We start from the raw sequence: 12,972 nt of genomic DNA, 5'->3' as shown, positions 1-12,972 counted from the left end.
TTTCTCCATTTGTGATTTTGTTCTCTTTTCAGATACCTTTTGTTTTATTTGGGTTCGGGGTTTGGACTCTACAACGCTTTATGTGAGTTTAGTGACCCATATTGCGTGGGCTCGTGAACCACAAGTGTTTGTTTGTTCACATTTTATCTAGGTCATGGGGTATGATCCAGATTACTTGTTTATAGTTGGTACCATTTCCAAGTTTTGTTTTTCTTCCAGATTTCCCATTTTGGTTTCGTTCCAGCCTACGCTTTAATTTATTTTTTGTTTGTTTTGTTTCTTAAGAATATTTAGTTCAGTTTAACCTGCATTTGCAAATTGCATTTTATTTTTTTTAATTATTTATTGGTAATTTATTTTAATCTTCAATTGGTAGCGTAATTCCTTATATACCTAACCTTAATGCAACTTAATATAAACTGTAACGTGCTACTCGTCTCACCCACATCATAATTGGAATATTAGTTGCTACGTGTGTGCTATAATACGAAGCTGTGTTAGTACGTTATTGTTTTATATATTCATCGAACTGTGTACTCACCATCCTGCTTTCTACTCCAGCATTTTCATTCTACTCTCTTGGGACATTTTTCACTACACCGTCACCACATTCACCTGATAACAACTACTGTTGCATCATCGGCTGTTATGGTTGTGCTACAAGTGTGTTCCCATCCCAAGCAAGTGCATCGCTTATGCCATCTCTTAGCAGTGTGGATAATTATTGGCAGTTCATCCTACGTTCTTCGTTATGGTCCAGTGGTAAGAAGTTTATCTTACTTACAGCATCTATCCCATCTTGAGATCTAAATTTTTTTTCTCCTACGATTCCACAGATCTTTGCTGTCGAAACGTCAGGATTCTCCAAGGATTCGACTCCTTCCGATTCGACATTTTGGAGGGAGGCCATGTTACGGGACATCAAGTAAGGACAAGCTAGGACATCTTTATTTCATGTGGAAATTCAACCAGTTATCCATGGAAGCCAAGCAGCCTTCAAGAGTTCACTGCCTGATGTTATTAACACCAATATTTTGTCGTACGTCGCAAGCTGACTTTACATCAAAAGATTAATTAACTATTGCTTTGCTGTCATTGAGGAAGTCTTTGTACTTGTATTGTAATAAACACTGGTAGCAACTTCCTATTACCTTTTGCCTACCAAACAGTCTCACACGCGACGCTTTTAATTTGCTTTGTTAGATCAATTGCTTCTCTCAATTGGTTCGACCTCATTGGCCCCTCATAGTCAGGCTACTGCAAGACATTGTCCGTTTCGTTCGTTTACCCACGACACGATGTTACAACAAGGAAGTAATAAATACAGAAGTAAGTACTTTGACTCAGGCGAGTCTCTTTTTAGTTCGTTTACCTGACAACGTTAGCAATCTCAGGAGCAAGTTTGAGAACTTTGTGTTGAGTCGACGACGTGTAGAAACATGGACTTGGTCAATGTCAGTTTTGGGTAATCGACCACGCTCAGGAAACTCTGTAGTGTCACCATCATCTCATTCTGACGTCAGAGGGACAGTCAGGTCAAAAGCAATTGAGAGAGCACGATCTTGGTCTTTGGATCTCAACCACGACGCGAGACACATCGGAGTCTCCCTGCCTTTGGGGTCCGGCATTCAATGCCATGGTTGATTGTCGGACAAGTTCTCATCATGGACTTCATCAGGACAACCCAACCTGCAAGTCACTGGAATTTCGAGGACAGCGCCTAAACATCACCTATGAGTAAGAAGGAGAAGATTGGAACTACTTCGAATTAGGGTGAGACTGTTCAAAATTAGTTGCTATTCCTTTCTTTACCTTCTATTCCTTAACGCCCTTATTGCTACCAATTTTCAATGAAAATGCATTGGTTATTTTCAAATTATTTTAACACCAAATTCATATTCGTTAACTTGTCTAATTTTGCTCATGGTTCTAGTCGCCTAAGACTAGTGGTGGAACCGCCCCCATTTAGTATGTGCTTTATTGCTATAAATTTGGTATTGTTATCCCGCACCTCTTAGGTGCCTCTCGTTTCTATCCCGACAGTTAAGTGGTGTCGGAACACTAAAGTACTCACGCAACAACTTTTATAGAGTCTGTTTAGCTACGGGCATATAGTTTGATGTACTCACCAATCACCTCTATAAAAATTGTTGGGGAACTACCGTAAGGTTCTGAAATATGTATGTTTGGATATTGCGGATATTAGTTCCTAAGTGAAATCTTGACCCGACTACGGTAAGTCCCATAGTTTTGAAGCTATGGACGTTTAAAGTTCATTTTTTCATAGTTTCGGTACCCTATAACTTCGAAAGGAAGCATTTGTGCACCCAGATTGGTCTATACTATTTGTCTTGTCTTGGTGTCAGGAATCACCTCCCAAACGTTGTCGGGTTGTTTTGAAACACCCTCTATATAGATGCAGTGGCTTATAGTATTCGAACACTCCCCCCCCCTAAGCTTGGAGTCGAAGCAACAAAAATTTCTGGATGCGCCCTGTTAATTACTATACTTTGATTTCTGAGTTGTACTGTAGATTTTATTTTCAGATTCCGATTCACGAGATAAGTTACCGATGAAGTATGTAAGCTTCTATGAAGCAAATGTATTTTGTGGAAAATGAGAAAATGGAGGCTAGGACTCCTAGCCATTTTGTACGTTTAAAAACAAAAGAATATCCCGTATTCGTGAAACCATTGCACAGTAAGTACTGGATATTGAATACTATGATATAGAGTTAAACGAAGAAACAAGTCCAAAGGAAAAAAGAGTATATATAAATATATAGATCACATTGACATGAACAAAAGACATGCTGGAAGATCAATTCCCATGCGCAATTTTCGAGGAAATCGAGAGAAAACTAATTTTGGTGGCCTTAAAAAATTATTATTTGTTGGCAATGTGACAGTTAATAGTTTTTATTCTGCTGTAAAAGATTTTTATTATTAATGTACGTACTTATTAATTTATTATTAGTTAGCATAATGCCCGTTCTTCATACGAGGAGAATACGTTTCATTCTGGACATAAAGAGCACCAAAACTGTCACCAATGAACTTAGAAACCCCAAAAACTTTGAGTTCAACACTAATATCGGTCATTTTCATGTCAACAATTTAACATGTCACCATCCTCCTTTAACAGTTTTAATGGGGGCTAAATTTTGATTTAAACGGATCGGAAGTGTCACAGTTCGTCTCAACGACCCTGAAAACTATGGATTCGACACTAATCGATCGGTCATTTCCGATCCTTTTTATATATCTCTCCTTCCCCCTCCCTTAAGTTGCACCGTCAAACTGCAGTAATAAAAACCATTCCAGGCCTGAACCTCATCTATGTTGAAAATTTGATTGAGATCTGCCGAGTAGTTCAAGGGCTATGAAGAAACAACCATAGTCGCTTTCATTTTTATTTATATATATTTAATTTATGTATAAGAAAAATACGAACCGTTTTGCAGCAGATTGTACTTCGTGTTGTTCGATTTCTCCTCACACACTACTAGCAAAAATTCAAAAGTATTCCGTAATCCGTATTGCAAAACAAAACATACAAACAAAGTTTAATGTAAAAAAAAAGGTTTAATCAAGTAAAACAATAAAATTGTTGTCGTAATTTCTTACCAAGAAGAAAAAGAAAATATGTTGAAATTCGTATTTGCATTTAAAAGAGCGACTGTCCTCTTTTTAATTTTAAGGTTTGCAGGCACAAAATTAAGTAGAAAGTAAGACGAAGTTGCTTATTAAGTTGATTACATAGAACCCAGACAAACATATGTTGTGGGCTTTATGAAGTCCTAAATTATCAACACCAATCTCCCAAGTTTCCCTTTCATCTGGATAATATTGTGTTAAAGTCTCGGGCAGAAGGGCCCATAAGAACAGAGGAAAACTGCTTTAAGGGCCGTCTACTAATCTCAATATATGAGAGGCCTTCTCATATAACAACCAGAGGGATAATGGATTTTATAGGGGGCGTCCTAGTCGTTGTAAGTTCTTTTTATTCTTCTCTCTCTTATTCTTGCTTGGTAGTAAGCAAGGAACGAAATATATGTGAATATGCTCTTGTAGAAGTAGTAGTAGTAGTGAACAAGACAACAGCAGTCCTAGGTTCTCTTCCTGTGCGCTACATAAAGCATTCAGGAACTTGGTTATAAAACAGCGTTGCCAACTAGAATACTTGGGGAAAATGACCAGATTACATTTAAATTCGATACTCTAAAACAGAGCTTGCTAAAGTGTGGTCCGCGAACCCGTGAAGGTTCTTATGCATATAGTCGGATAGTTTAACGTCTCATGGTTTTGAATAGAGACAAAGAGAGATGGATGGCGATAATAAATGAAATCGCAATCACGTTGGAGGGCACGGTGGATCAATGGTAGAGTGCTTGCCTCTGGTGTCTCAAGTCCCTGGTTCAATCCCCACCCAATAAGTTTGTAGCGGCTCCCTTTCCTCCCACTTTTTCATTCCACCAATTATTCCGTCATTCTCTTGTCTTCATCATCGTCTTCTTTAGTCTAAAGGATATAATCATGGGACGTTAAATTGAAAGATTTCATTTCATTTCAAATGAAATTGTAGAATGAAGAAAGTAGGGAAAATGGAAGAGCTCCGAGAAAAGCCACACAAACAGTATTTGTTCATCGCAAAGCTCAGATAGCAGGAATTAGTGTCGGACCAGGGTCCCCACGCACAAGGGTAAGTGCTCTACCTCTACCCCCAGCCACTGTGGCTTATATAATAATTATGTGTAACATAATTATATCACTACTTTCTTTTATTAATGAGACTAAATTTGGAGGTTGGGAAAAATGAAATGAAATCTTTGAGTTTTACGTCACACGGTTATGCCGGTTAGGCTAAAGGAGACGGTGATGAGTAATGAATGAAATGTTGGAATGAAGAAAGTGGGATTAAACGGGAGAACCCCGTGAAAACCCACACACACGGTATTTGACCACCACAAAGTTCACTTGGTGAGGGCTGGGATCGAACCCGGGACCCCAAACACTAGAGGTGAACGTTCTACCACTGAGCCACCGCGGCCCCAAAATTTGGAGGTTGGGTCTTTGTAATGTAAGCATATTCGAAAATCTTTAATACTTACTTGAATGTGAGGTATTAAAATCTAAAAAATGTGAGGTATTAAAACAACATTAAAATCTAAATACAATCTTTTGCTTTTTATTCGTCGCGCTTGAGGTTTCTATTAGACAGTGAGCACATGCTTGGGATATTTAAAGTTACTGTTGACAGTATCTACTATTCTTCTATTATCTTCAATTAAAGAATTCTTTTTATCATTGAGAAACAACTCCTTCGTATCATTTATATATCCACATTAATAATAGTAGTACATTTAATACAAATTTAGATTACAAAATCATGGCGAAAAGTGAGTGGAAACTATTTTATTAGCGCTGAGCAAAGAGAAAAAGAGGTTGGCTCTTAAGATTGATACGCGTAGTATTTAATGTGATTCTTAGATAAACTATTTGTACAATCTGAAGATATTCTATTTTGAAATATAATAACCATACAGTTAATAGTCTTAGAATATGCTTGCAATATCTTTCCAATGTAGTACATTTTTGTGTTAAGTTCTTTCATAAAAATAATCCTTTATATGGCAATGCGGCACAAGTTATTAATAAAACAAAGCTGACCAAAACACGAAATATATTAATAATATTGTGTAACCGTTTCGACAATGTAACATCGCCTTCGTCAGATACGTTATACTGACGTTACATTGCCGAAACTGTTACACAAGTAAGTTTCGGCAATGTAACATCGCCTTTTACAGATACGTTATACTGACGTTACATTGCCGAAACTGTTACACAAGTAGGTTTCGGCAATGTAATATCGTGTTTATCAGATACGTTATGCTGGTGTTACACTGCTGAAACTGTTATACAAGTAGGTTTCGGCAATGTAACATCGCATTTGTCAGATACGTTATGCTGATGTTACACTACCGAAACTGTTACACAAGTATTATTAATATACGTGGGTCTTTCAATACATGTTTCCCTAAAATGTAAAATATCTATTTTTTTTAAAAGATACAGGCATTTATCTCATCATTGTACCAATTTGTCCAAACCATTTGCACAAAGAAAGGGCTCTGGTTATTTAGTGTTTGGAAACATTCACCATTTGGAACCATTTTGGCGCTAAATTGAGTCTGCATGGAAAGTGGGCAGCAGTTCCCACTCTAATACTTCAATTTTGTGTCTAATTTGCGTGCTGAGTGAGAGATAGGCGTTATGGTCATGAAGAGACTAGGTCGCTTATGTCGAATTGCATTTCCCTGAAGAAGAGGCCAGATTCGACACAAACAACCTCGTCTCCTGTCAGCTGCGGTGATGAAGAAGTGAAGGGGAATATGAGGGCAGTGCTAAATAGCCAGAGCCCTGACTTTTTTGCAAAGGGTTTGGACAAAATGGTGCAACGGTAAGGCAAATGCATGAATTTCAATGATTATTATATGGAGAGATGAAGAAGGATCCTTCTACACATATTTGTATACTTTCAAATGTATTTTACAAAATACTTTTTACAGACCAAACTTATATATTGAATGACCCACGTTATTTGGTGTTTTGGCCAGTTTTATTTTATTAACACTGTGGAATATTTCCAAAGCTAAAATGAATAAGTTACAAGTTATTATCATTTAGAAAATACACACCAAGGCGCAAGTTACGAATTCATTACTTAAGTCATTTAGTAAAATATTTTTATCTGATTTCATGTTACAAATTGCTTATATCTTTTTGTTATAGCCTTAGCTGTGCCTATATTAAGTTACATTAATCCCAATTCAGATGATGATATCAGTATTTGAGTATGCTGCTTAGTTTGAAATGATATGATATTGGTCAATATATTCTCTGAAAATGTTTCCTGTATATACTTCATTCAGCCAAATATAATAGTTTCATTATTTAAAACGTGTAGTTACGAGTTACCATTAGAGGAATGTCACCATAGTAGAACCCATCCCATAAGTCGGACCCCTCGTTTATTTCGCAAGATAAGTGGCTCTGCGTGTTGGAATGGATGCGCACGAAAAGGCAATGGCAAATCGTTACGTTGTGAAGGGTGGAGCACCAAACTGCAACTAACACCTACAAAGTTGAGGAATTCTTTGTTTTGGTGTGGAGGGAAGTTTTGACGCACGTGCAAAATCTGTCATTTCGGAAAGTTTTAGAAGGTTAGTGGACAGACTTTTTACAGTTTAATCTTTAGAAAGTACTATTCTTTGTAACTGAGCTGTTTGTTCCGTGCAAACAACAAGGTTGCCTAAGTCGAAGTACATGTCATCATGTCCGAAGTCGGACCCCTGATTTCTTTGTACAAGACATCCCTGTATTGTAAACGGATTGCAGCCATCGTACATATTGTTTCAGATGTCCCAAACGAATGGCAGTGCTAGTGGAAGAAGTAGGGATACAAGGACATGAAAGGGCAATTGAAACAATTAGGAAAAAGACCATGGGATACAAAAGGGCAAGTAAAGAATTCAAGGTCCATAGCCATATATTCCGGAATCCCGATTTCCTTCTTGCTGTAAACATGCAAGACACTACTGCACGCCCCTTGCCCAGTGATGAGGTAGAAGCTCCTGCACTGACGATAGCCAATCTTCGCCAAGTAGCAACCTGCGTATCTGTATCACCATCAACCTCACTCAGCCAGGTCCATCTAATTTCTTAGCGAGCGATGAGAGTGGTCCATTGGGCATCAGCCTTATACCCATTATGCTCAAAACAATGTCCAAAAGAGGTCGAAAGGCAACGTCATGCTTTGTAATAACTTGTTCTACATACAAACATGATCCATTTCAATCTGTGGCGTGCTCTTTCGGAAAGGAAAAGAAACATTTGCTCACTACAGGAAGGATGCCCATGAACAAACAGAACAACACTTCTCAAGACAACACACTACAAGCACGAGGAGGTAGCAAGTGAACTAGAGATCTTACGTCCACAATTCGTGATTGGGACGGCTACAGTCATAGAGTGGTCACGTTTCGTTCATTTCTAGCGGAGACAGATTTGGGCATTCCACAAGCAGGAGTGCCAAACGACAATGATGCTGATTGCTGGTTTTCTGGCAGGAAGTTCTCTGTGGATTGTAGGAATGAATTGGGATACAGTGTGCAATCTGTGGTTCGTGGGCACACATCTGTGACTTCTATTCGTAAAGGGGACAAATAAAGAGATTTTTTTGCTTTTGTTTTTCATTTGACTTAGTGTGTCGTGTATTTTTCTATTGCTCAGGATTGTGTACCGTACTTTAAAATAAAGTTTTATGCTATTTAGATATTTTATTTGTGACTTTCATGTCAGTTGTTACAGAGGGTCCGACTTTGGATACCTTTTTCCTAAACGTGATTTTCGTCACTTTTCATTAAATAATTCTGTAACAAAATCTTATGAGCTGTATGCTGAATTGACTAATGTCTAATGTTTGACAACATACCAAAGATATTATTCCAACGAAACGCAATTAAAAGAACATCATAATATTTCAGACATATATGATCCAAAACCAAAGGGGAGTCTGATTTTGGTGACTTGTACTTCCAACTTCTTTTAATAATGATAATGGTTTGTATTTAATTGATCTTGTTTATTAGGTTTTAGGTTACATGTTTTCTCATGAGCGTCATTTCAGATTTTGCTTGGGGGGGCAAAACCCCTTGACATAAGTAAAATTTCGCGTATTTCACTGATTTACTACTATTTTATGATAAAATCTATAGAAATCTCAAACTCAGGGGGGGGCAATTGCCTCTCCCTTCCCCCCATAAATGACACCCCTGTGTTTTCTGCTTCTTCCTGCTATTCTTTCAAGTTCTAGAAAATACTCTGTCACGAGAAAAGCAGAGAGGAAACCAACAAACGAACAGATAAACTGTAAGAAAAAAAGAAGGATGTTACCTATAATAAATTACTTTTGGCAATGTTTCATTGCTTGGAAAAGTTAGAAGTTTCATCATTGTACATTTCAATATGCTTACAGAGTTTTTCTTCCTTCAGAGTTGAGAAACATATATATTTTTTAAGTTGTATAATTTTATCTCTAAAGACCACAGTATGTACTCGCTGCTAACATTATATAGGTCAAGCTAGGAGAGCAAATTTATCTATCTTATTAGATGGCAACACTTGCGACAAAGGCAGAATGCTGCAAGTAAACTGCGAGAGAGAGACTTGTCAAAGTAAGAGGACCGAAGACTATCAAAAGAGAAAATCAAACTGCTTTGTTGCGTCGTGAAAGCCCAATAGGAGAAAAGTAAAAGGAAGAGGGAGAGAGAGGGTATCCTTGGAGAAAGTAGAAAGGCAGAAGAAACACGCTCGAAAAGATTCAATCAGGGGGAGCAATCGCTGAAAAGGGGACTGACTATCTTCCCCCTTCCCTTTTATATATATCTATCTTCTTCCTTTGAGATATGCTCTTCAACAAGGAAGAATGAATAACAAAGCCTTCAGCATCCATCGCTAGTAGCTATACCAAAACCACCTTCGTCGACAACAGGGAAACACAAATTCGTCATTTCCATACAAACGCTTTATCTATCAAAATCAGACAGAATTGCCTTCAAAATTTACTTTATATATATTCCCATCACCACCTGTTTTCAATTTGTTTCTTTATTTATTTCTACATATGACAAACGGTACAACTTGCCACGTGGGATACATTGGGAAGAAAGAAAAAAAAAAGAAATTTTCGTGTTACCACCAGCAATAAGTTTTTAAACAGCAACAACACAGTAAGATAAGGTGGGTTGCGTTCCATATTGTGAAACTACCGTATATTTTACAACTATGGGCTAAACGATCCACATTGTGGAACTATCGTATATTTTCAAACTATGAACAAAGCGTTCCACATTGTGAAATTACCAAACATTTTCAAACTATGGGCAAAGCGTTCCACATTATATTTTGAAACTATGGGCAAAGCGTTTCACATTGTAAAACTACCGTATATTTTCAAACTAAGGGCAAAATATTCCACATTGTGAAACTACAGTGTATTTTCAAACTATGGGCAAAGTGTTCCACATTGTGAAACAACCATATATTTTTAAACTGTGGGCAAAATATTCCACATTGTGAAACTACAGTGTATTTTCAAACTATGGGCAAAGTGTTCTACATTGTGAAACAACCGTATATTTTCAAACTATGGACAAAGCGTTCTACATTGTGAAACTACCGTATATTTTCGAACTATGGGCAAAGCGTTCCATATTGTAAAATTTTCAAACTATGGGCAAACCGTTTCGCATTGTGAAACTACCGTATATTTTCAAACTATGGGCTAAACCAAAGGTGATGCTTCTATCGGTTAGAATAGATGAATAAGGTCGAATGGGGAACAAGTTCGTGAGACGTTAAATCCATATGAAAATAAAAGTATTAAGAAAAAACATTTGTTTATCTTTAAAATGAAACAATCCGTATTAAAAGAATAAAACAAAATGTTTTCAAGAAAATGACCTTATTTAAAAAAAAAAAGAATCTATTTATGGATGACTAAAAAGAAAACCATGGGAGTGCTCTCATATAGTTATATTCTAAGTTAATTGTATATGAGAGTGCGCTCCTTATGCTTTTGTTCCAGTCATCCATAAATAGAACTCTTATTTTTAAGGAAAGGAAAAGTAATTTTCTTGGAAACAGATTTACTTTTTTCTTACTTTTTAGCACAGTTTGTTTTATTTTTAAAAGAAAACATGTTATTGTAATGTACTGTTTATTTTATTTTGTTTTCTACCTTTTTAGTCATAATTAATTTCTATCTACGTTTTAGTCCAAATTTTATTTCACATATTTATTATTTAACTGCTTGACTACCACTACGTACATAGTCGAGTCTGCATTCTTCCTTACCACTACGTATGACCCGTACGTAGCTGGTTCCAATGGCTGAAGAGGAAATATTCTTGCATGATAATGGGCACGAAAACGTACGAATGATTCTGGTCGGGGAGGAGCAAAGACTACATGCTGCTATGTCACCATTAGAACACGTGTCCTTTTACAAGCAATGAGCAAAGCACTATCGTTATGCCTTCTGTTGCTGAGAATACGAACCCTTGCTCTTTATGAGACGTATGTTTGTTCTTATGTACTTTGTATCAACAAAAGCGGTAGAATATGGAAGAAGGGGAGGGTTATAGTTCGTCAGATTATGTTTTGGAGGAAAAGGAGAATGAATTAGCAACCAATGTGGTTGATGATTTGTTTGGACTATTTTTTGCCTAATGCTTTCCGTTTAGCATGGTTGTCAGGGTCTGGACTCTATCTACAGGGCTGGGATTCAAGTGGTTAAATTCTATTTCTCATAGGATCCATCTCCATACAGCTCAATTAAAAAATTACTTTTAGTTAAAATTATTGAAATACATGAAAATAACAATAGAGCATTGTATTGTCACATCACTTACATCGCTGTGCAAAATTGCCGTCATTGCATGTCGTAAAATAATAACGTAGCAATATTTGACTTCTTGGTTAAACCATTGGGAATTAAATAAAAGAAAACTATGTAGGGAGAAAACTATTTCTAGCTGCCTTTTTGCGTTTTCTTCTCTACGACCATCAGATTGAAACCGAAAATTATGCAAATTGCCATAGTTTCTGGCTATTCTATCAAGTATTCTTGTGGCACTGAACTCAAATGAGAACAAACTACCACTTTCCTTTCATAGCGATCATCGTTGAAACACAAAATTTAAGTTTCATCTTGTATTCTGTACTAATTGATAACTCACATTTGAGTGAGACAAGAGATATGTTGAAGAAATATCATATGAATAGGTAATAACAACGTGTACACACAAACAGTATAATGGCGAAACGAAGTAATTAATATCACTACACAAGATCTTTAATCTTTTATTTATGATAAACCACTGATAAATACTACTGATACAACTCTTTACATATCCACGGTTATATTTAACTAATAAAACCACTCATATTCCAATCCAGAACTACTTTAGAGTCTAACACCCCTAAATGATTTACTTCATTAGACATCTGGAAATCGATCAAAAACGAATACTACCTGGAGTGTGGATTCTATCCATATTAAACAAGACATTTTTCATCCACCTCATATTCGTATTTAACAGTTCCGATGAGAATACTCGATAAAAAAAAGGTGTAACAGCTTTCTCACACTATCCACCCTGAGTGATATTTTTCTTGGGTTTCCTATATTTATATCAGGGTAATACCTAACATACAGGCCTATTTTTCCTTTCCCATTCTTTACTTCCTTACCCCTTTCGCAGAAAATGTGCTCCCCGAGGAACATCATCCCTCACATGGCCGTAGGTGCCAACAGTGCCCAGGGATTTAAGGCCGTAGGTGCTGGCACTGCCTAGAAATACGTATAAATAAATTAATAAATCATCCTTAACAGTAAGATAATATTTTGAAAGTTATGAGTAGGTAAAAACTTCATGTTTATGTGTGTGTATGTGTTACCTATGCCTCTTTGTAATCTTCAATATTTTGTAAGGAATTCGTTTACAGTAGAACATTCTACTTAACTATGAAATTGTATGTACAGAAGCTTCTAAGATCATCATGTCATCTCGTCTTACGTAGATTACTATGGTGATCATTCTCTTGCCAGGCACATGGTAGTTGCAATCAATTTCATTAAGACCCTTATAACCTACTTCTATGAAAGTAGTTTTCCCAAGACTATTCTTAACTTAAGGGGCCACAGTGGCTCAGTGGTACAGCGTTCACCTCTGATACATTAGGTCTTGGTTAGATTCCAGCTCTTGCCAATTGAGCTTTGTGGTTGACAAACACCATGTGAGTGGGTTTTCTCGTGATTCTTCCGTTTTCTCCCACTTTCTTCATTTCACCATTTCATTCATTTCTCATCATCACTGTCTCCTTTAGCCTAGCCGTCATAACCGTA

The sequence above is a fragment of the Thermobia domestica genome, chromosome 8 (assembly GCF_964235325.1).
Source record: "Thermobia domestica chromosome 8, izTheDome1.hap1.1, whole genome shotgun sequence".
Taxonomy (NCBI): Eukaryota; Metazoa; Arthropoda; class Insecta; order Zygentoma; family Lepismatidae; genus Thermobia; species Thermobia domestica.
The sequence above is the reverse complement of the archived record's forward strand: the minus strand, read 5'-3'. Positions refer to the sequence as shown.